Consider the following 8,524-nt stretch of genomic DNA (forward strand, 5'->3'; position numbering starts at 1 on the left):
TTCCCTCCCCGCTGCAGTTTTAAACACATCTCAGTTTGTGCAGCCAAAGCAGTCCTGAAGTACTTGATCAGTTTCTTCATTCCACACTTTAACTGCTGTACTTACAGGGGGAGCTTGTTTGAGAAGTTGTCTGTATGTTGGATAAAGGAATATGGAGATGTGGTCAGCCTTACCAAAGTGGGGTCTTGGAACAGCCTTCAAAGCACCTTTCATGTTGCTATAGACTTGGTCTAGGATGTTATTTTCTCTCGTGGGAAAGCTCACATGCTGGTAATATTTGGGGAGGACAGTCCTGAGGTTACAGTGGTTGAAATCGCCAGATATAATAAATACAGCGTCTGGGTGTTTGGTCTCGTGTTTATCAATGATGTCATGCAGGAGGCCTAGTGCGTTAGCGGTGTTAGCTCGTGGTGGGATGTAAACAGCAGTTAAATACACAGCGCTAAACTCACGAGGCAAATAAAAAGGTCTGCATTTCACCATCAGCAGCTCAATGTCCTGCGAGCAGTGCTTTTCCATCGTCTGTACGTCTGTGCACCACCGTTTGTTTACGTAAACACAGACGCCGCCACCTCTGTGTTTACCAGACACGAAAGTCTGATCTCCCCGGTAAGCAGCAAATGTTTCCAACTGGATCGCCGAGTCCGGTATATCCTCCGTCAGCCAGGTTTCTGTGAAGGTGAGGACACAGCATTCCCTGATCTCACGTTGAGCTGTAATCCTTGCTCTTAGTTCCTCCATCTTGTTTTCAAGAGAGCGGACGTTGGCTAGCAGCAGGCTTGGTAGCGGTGGCCTAGTCGCTCTAGCTTTTAGCCTAGCATGCAGGCCGCCTCTCTTGCCTCGTTTACGCCTCGGATGCTTTGCTCGCCGGGTATTCAGCTCACCAGGCCCGCAGGCTGCTGCGTTCTCCCGGCGCAGAAGAAAGGCAAAGTCTGAGAGGCTAAATGAAAGTTCATGGTGAACCCTGCCGATGTTCAAAAGTGTCTCCCTGTTGTAATGTACTGCGTGAGTGTGTTGAATGTCCAAAATGAACAAAAAAATAGAAAAAAATATAAAAAAACGGGAGAGTGTCACAGAGACATCTGCTACGGAGGGCGCCATCTTTGATCACCTTTGTAATTATGTTGAACATTTATAGTTCATGGCGCCAGCCATAACGAACTAGCTCGCAGCTCAGCGTCATATCTGGAAGAGACGTACCGAGGGTAATCCCGCGCAGCAAAAGCAGAGTAAAAAAACGCTTCTCGGAAGAAGAATGTAATGAAGATGCATCTGCCACAAGGTCGCAGCCATCTTGTGTACGTATGTGTTCCACAGAGGATGAAGCCGCGAGGCTCGCAGCCATTTTCATCACATTCACAGCAATGGACGGCCGATAGCGCGCATTAATACGGCGTCAGAGGAAATAAAGCCGAGCCATTAGTGAGGTCTAATTTTTTTGAGGAGGCATTTTTGTCATGCAAATGTATTACTCTTTCCAACACATAAATATCAATATAAGATATGTATCCAGATATATTTAGGTTAAATATCAATATAAGATATGTATCCTGATATATTTAGGTTAAATATCAATATAGGATATGTATCCAGATATATTTAGGTTAAATATCAATATAGGATATGTATCCTGATATATTTAGGTTAAATATCAATATAGGATATGTATCCTGATATATTTAGATTAAATATCAATAGAAGATATGTATCCTGATATATTTAGGTTAAATATCAATATAAGATATGTATCCAGATATATTTAGGTTAAATATCAATATAGGATATGTATCCTGATATATTTAGGTTAAATATCAATAGAAGATATGTATCCTGAAGAAAATAAATTTTAAAGCTTCACACAAGATGCGCATTAAAAAAATTGTATCTAAAAATATCCACCAAAATAAAGTAGGACATTCTCTTTTTGAAATAAATGTAGAAAAAGTTAAATATAATCTTTTTTTTTTAGAACAAACCTTTAGCTGTGCTCAAATACTCAGCTAATAACAAAAGCAAAAAAGAACGAAATATGAAGGAGTGCTCGGTTTATGAGGAAATGTTAAAATGTCAGCATCTCCTAAATACTTTAAATTGTATATTTTAGGTGAACATTTTCAGAAGACACAAGCATGTCCTTATTTAGTGCCAGGAACACCAACCTGTCAACTGCATCAGGCTTGGTCTAACTTCCTTGTAAATTTGTGGGAGAGCTTGTCATGCTAAATAGAACTGTGACAGCGACGTTGCGAGTCCATTGTTTTCAGCAGGTTTTTAAATCCGTGTTTCCATTGTTGTAGCCAGGACCATATCTTAAGCAATGTGATAGGACAGGAGGAGTTGTGTAGCCAGCGCACAGCTTCACACATTCCTCAGATTTGGGTTTGTGCCAAGTTTTAGGGTGGTGAAAAGGATTTTTTTATGTTCTGAATTCAAACGAGGAAAAGGCTTCTTGAGACGTCATCTGTACTTCTGTGAAGAAGGTGTCGGACGTTTCGCTCCTCATCCGAAGAACTTCGTCAGCAAACTAATAAGTGCTGGTAGCTTAGGCCTTAAATACAGTAAGAGTGGGCGGAATTGGTGTGCCAACAGCCTCCTCCTATTGGTTCCTTACACTAAGCCTGGGCAGAGTAGTGGTACTGTATAATCCTATCCTGCTATTAACACCTCCGATAAAAGGGAAGTGTCGCTCCCTGTAGTTGGGTATGAACGACTCTGATACTGGCTCGTTAGCATCTATTGTTCTGGCTCGGCCCTGGCTTCACCTCATTTGCAAGACTAAGAGCTGTGGGTTTTGGTCTAAGTACCTGCTTAACACAGGGTCCAAATGAAACCTCAAACCACCATTCCGATTCAATGATGGGTTCTGCTGTTTGACAAAAATAGCTTCCTTTACTCCTCTTTCAAACCATCTGTTTTCTTTGGCCAAAATCTTTACCTCGCTGTCCTCAAAAGAGTGATTGGTAGCTTTAAGGTGTAGATATACTGCTGATTGAGGACCACTAGAATTGTCCCTGCGATGTTGATAAAGCCTTTTTTGGAGCATTTGCTTAGTTTCCCCAATGTAGTGCTCTTTGCATTCCTCATCTTTACAGTGGATGGAATAGACCACATTGCTCTGTCTTTGGTTTGGAGCCTTGTCTTTAGGATGCACTAATTTTTGTCTCAGGGTATTTACTGGTTTGAAATAGGTAGGAATTTTGTGTTGCCATTGGAGTTCCTTTAACAATGTCAAATAACATGTTAACGTGCACAAGTGTCTCCTCAGTGTTCTGCACAGTGTTGAGTTGATAGCCACCATCCTGCCAGTCCACTGATCCTGCTGGGGAGTTGCACCAAGGCTTGAGTAGGTTTCGCTGCCTCTTTCCATCACGTGAGGCTGTGTTGGGGCCTTGCACAACGATAGTGTCCTCCAAGTTCCGTCCTTCTCTCCATGCCCCAGGCTGCATGTTCCCATCTGGTTGTGCACGGTCCACATGTCTGTTCTGGAGCACTGGGTAGCGGGTGCGCATCAGGTTGTGGAGGATGCAGCAAGATTCAACGATGGTTCTGACAGTTTCATGGTGATGTTGCATGGTGATGAGCAGAATCCGGAACCTATTGGCCAAGATGCCGGAAGAGTTCTCCATGACCCCTCTTGCCCTGGACAGCCGATAGTTGAAGATGCGCTCTTCCTGGTTGAGGTTTCTGGAGCTGTACGGCTTCATGAGGTAGGTCCGCAGTGAGAAGGCGTCATCCCCGATGATGAAATAAGGCACATCCTCACTGTCATTGGGTAGGGGGTCTGACTGAGGAAAGCCCTGAATCGTGTTGTGGTCGAGCCCACGATGGAGATCACTTTCGTTGTAGATCTGAGCGTCTGAGGATGAGCCATTGCCTGAGACGTCAATGTAGGTGAACTAGTAGTCCGCATCCACCATGGCAAACAGGCTCACGCTGCAAAACCCTTTGTAGTTGTAGAATTCTCAGCCAGAGTTAGGAGGAGCTTTAAAGGTCACGTGCTTGCCATCAATGGCACCAACTGTGTGGGGGAAGTTCCATCTCTGGAACCATTGTTCAGCCAGGTCTCTCCATCCTTGTTCAGTTGTTGGGCAAAGCAAGAGTTCATCTGTGTCCTCCTCAATGATGGCCTTTACCACTTCTCTGACTACCACTCTGATGGTGTTGTGGGGAACCCTCCAGGTGTATTTCATGTTTCTGTAGGTGTTACCAGAGGCCAGGTGCCGTAGGGTGATTGCCACTTTGAGACCAGGTTCCAGGCTTGCTCGTTAATTGGTGTCAAGATTCTGATTCCTGTGTTGGCCTCGCGGACCCAAGCGTCCATGAACTTGCGTCTAGCGGCGCCAAACTTTGACTGGGCGTTATTGGAGCGGTGATGAACTTTGCCGTGGCGGAAAATTGCCCGCTCCTCACCGCTCGCAATATTTTGTGCAGCTCAAAACTTTTGGAGCGTTAGGAGGGACCATCAGCGGTCGCCAAGCGTATACGCCGTTGCCTTAACGGGGGCCAACTTCTGTTAAACGGTGAACGGTTACGAGCGGTGATGAATTTTTTTCACCACTCCAGGGATGCGACAGCAAAATTCTGGCGGTGTGACCGGGGCTGAAAGAATGTTTGGTTACGAGCACAAGAGGAGAAAAACAGAAATGGCACCAAATGTTTATTTGGACAGCCGGGTCACGTGACATACCTGGATTGCACTGCATTTGCTGACAAAGTGACAATTTGCACCAAAAATGTGAATGTGTAGATAATCAAACAAATGTAAATATTAGTCAATGACAACACAACTCAACTTTATGCAGATTTTCACCAGACTTGACGTGCAAACTGTTAATTTAAAGGATTTCATTCATACTCAGGTGATGACGCCACATTTCAGAGCACTTACAAATTATACATATATATTTTTATATTTCAACTAACTATGACTTCATTGCCATATTATACATTTTTCCCCAACCTAATTTTCCAAAGCTCACAACTTTGAACAAAACAAACCCACGAAAAGCAGCAGGCCCAGACAACATCTCAGGACGTGCACTTCGGGTTTGCTCATCAGAGCTCGCTGATGTGCTTGCTGACATATTTAACCTGTCGCTTGCACAAGCATCTGTACCGACCTGCTTTAAGTCCACCACCACAGTGCCCGTACCCAAGAAGAGCAACGTGACCTGCTTGAATGACTATCGCCCTGTAGCACTTGTGATACCCACTGTAGTGTGATCACAATTGTGTGCAATATTGTACAATAGAATTGATTTGTTTCCACCATGTTTGTATAAAAAAAACATTATTTTGTACATAACGGGGGTAGTAATGAGCACTTGCCAGCAGGGGGCAGTGTGGCGGCTCGCCTGGCTTCCGGGTATATTGTCAGTTGGTCTGCTTGGCGAACTTCCTCTTTCTGCTTAGCAAGACGATGGACAGACGTGAAGTTGGCTGTGTCTCATTCATGTATCCTGTTTTCAGAGAGAGCATTTAAGCTGTCTAATGGTGCCAACCGGTACCTGCAACAGTTTATTGGGGGCTCGTCCGGGATCGTTTCCACCTTGTGGCCGGAAGCTGATCCAGTGACACTGCAACCTGGGACCAGAAGTGACCTGAGGCAACCAGAGAGCTGTAGCTGTGTGTGTGTACGTCACTACTCATCAAGCAAGGAGAGTGAACTGTCGTCCTGAAATCGGTGACCAAGTGCGGGGAATACGGAAGCAGTTATGGCGACTGGTGAGAGGAAAAGGTTGGTGTGGGACATCAAAAAGACCCTGCTCACTCTGTCATCAGATGAACTGTTCCAGATTTGCTTGGCCATGCCATCGATGGCAGGTATGGACAAATCTTGTCTCAAGTCAACAAATGAGGAGGTTTGTTTTGAGTATATCTGCAGTTTTATGAACAATTAATCTCTATTGGAGTTAGAGGACTTTGGTATGGCACATTTATTGTCCTTAAGAGATGTAATTGATACAACCATTCAAGGTCGGGACTCACAGGTCCATGTAGCAGAGGATGTGTCACGTGATGTACTCTCGAGGTCTGAAGTCAATGTTTATGCCAGTCATGCTAATGGTAGTGCTAACCCAACTGCACCTAACACTAACCCAATTACTGTTAGTGATGCCAATGATTTAACTGCCAATCTAACCCGCATGACAAACTCCACACATGCTCACGACAAGTTGCTGTCAGTGAAAGAGCTGTCATACTTTAATCGTAGAGAACTAAAGATTCAAGGGGGTCAGATAGGTGACCAGGGATCAGACCTTAGCTATAGCAGTGTGTGTCGGCAGATGGAAGAAGGCTTAAAGGAGCACTTTAGTGATGCAGAGGTTGTTTGAGCAGTGCTCAGAGCCATCAAGCCAGGGACTTTTAAAGACATGCTGATGAATAAGGACGATCTGACTGTTGATGCACTAAAAGCTTTTCTCCATTCCCACCTGGGTGAGCAAAGTAACACCGAACTGTTTCAGGAGCTCATGTGCACCAAACAAAAAGACGATGAGACGTCACAGCAGTTCCTATACAGAGCCATAGGACTTAAACAAAAGATCATGCTTGCTTCAAAACACGCCGACACAGATGTTAAGTACAGTGCCAGCACAGTACAGGATGTGTTTCTCCACACGGTGTATCAAGGCCTAGGTCATAAGCATGATTATGTCCGCCGTGAACTGAAGCCATTGCTTGTGGACACCAGAGTATCAGATGAGGCAATCCTGAAACAAATGAAGAAAATAATGAGCGACGAAAATGAAAGACAGCGACGGCTATTTTCCATCACCCGCCAAAGACTCACAAACGTGCGCAGTGCTTGGTTGGAAGTCAACGCTGCTCAGTGTCCTAGTGTAAAAGAGGAGAAGAAATCAAAAACAGATGCGGTACAGCAGCTAACAGAAAAACTCGAACAGCTTACAAGTGTGGTTGAGCTCATGCGACAGTCAATGCAGACACAGGCGGCAGAACAGTTTGGCCCAGTGTACTATGGGAAGGGCAAAAATGATAGCAAGAGCAAGAAATTGCTTCTACAGATGCACTATCGAAAGTGTCCTTACCGCCTCCATCACTGTTTGGTACGGTAACTGTACAACACGTGATAGGAAGGCACTCCAGCGGGTGATCAAGACCTCACAGAACATTGTTGGGGCAGCCCTCCCCTCACTGCAAGACATTTATAAATCTCGCGTCCTACGCAGAACACACAACCTCATCAAGGACAGCACACATCCACAACACTCATTATTCACACTCCTACCGTCAGGCAGACGCTACAGGAGTTTGAAGTCCAGGACCACAAGGCTGGCAAACAGCTTTTACCCACAGGCCATCAGGCTCCTCAACGAAGCACTCGCACACGCCGCACACAACACACGCACACACTCATAGCACTTTATTTATTTATTTGTATTATTTACTTGTATTAATGTCTCTTCTGTTGTTGTTGCTTAATTTATTGGTATATATGTTTATGTGTTTATGTTTCTTATGTTCTTATTCTTTCATTTGTTTTCTTTCTTTTCTTGGGAGAATGAACAGAACAAGATTTTCATTGCATGGTATAACTGCTGTTTTACTATGCACATGACAATAAAACTCTCTTGAATCTTGAATCTTGAATCTTGAAATTATACGGTTGTGAAAAATGTGTGGCGCAAAATCGTTCTGACTGTCCTCACTGCTTCCACTGTGGTGAAGAAGGCCACCGAGCAGTGGGCTGCTTAAAAAGACCGACTCGTCAGGGAAACTGGAGCCAGTCCCTGTTGAGGGACAAACAGTGACTGGGTTTCAGCGATCGTCCCAACCAAACACATATTGTGTGGATCAGTCCTAAAGATGAAAGAATGACAAAACAACTCACTCAAACAAAAGATGACATGACAAAAAAAAGACAGAGGCAACCAGACAAGACAACAACTCCATTTAGCCATGATTTAGCCCACAATAAGAGCGAACGTGTGGCCAACCTCATTGGAAGAAAAGCGCTCACCCAATGGTTTAGCAGTCAGCGCCCTGCTAGATACTGGGGCTCAAGTAAGCATGATTGATAAAGAGTGGAAAAGAAAGTACTTACCTGACACTCCAGTCAGGCCACTTAATGATATTATTGGAGACAAAGAAGAGTTGAGGATCCAGGCTGTGAATGGTGAAGTCCTCCCGTTTGATGGCTGGGTTGCCCTCACAGTAAACCTGATGGGGAATGAGAACCCTAACTTGTCAATCACTGTGCCTTTTCTCGTCAGCAACCTTGCTCTGGAGAGACCACTACTGGGATTCAATGTCCTGGAAGAAATGATACAAGGACAACCTGAGAAGCTAATCCCAGCCCTCACAGTCCTACTGTGTAATGCCATGCTGATAGCAACCAAAAAGGCAGAGCTACTGGTGAACTTCATCCAAGCCAGCAAGCCCTTGGTGCAGATCGCGCATCTGCGGGCGGGCAGACAAGACATTGGCATCCCAGCAGGTCAGGTCACGTGGGTCAAGTGCCAAGTCGCTCCGCACGTGAGTGTACCTGACACAGTCTCACACA

The sequence above is a fragment of the Dunckerocampus dactyliophorus genome, chromosome 12 (genome assembly GCF_027744805.1).
Source record: "Dunckerocampus dactyliophorus isolate RoL2022-P2 chromosome 12, RoL_Ddac_1.1, whole genome shotgun sequence".
Classification (NCBI taxonomy): domain Eukaryota; kingdom Metazoa; phylum Chordata; class Actinopteri; order Syngnathiformes; family Syngnathidae; genus Dunckerocampus; species Dunckerocampus dactyliophorus.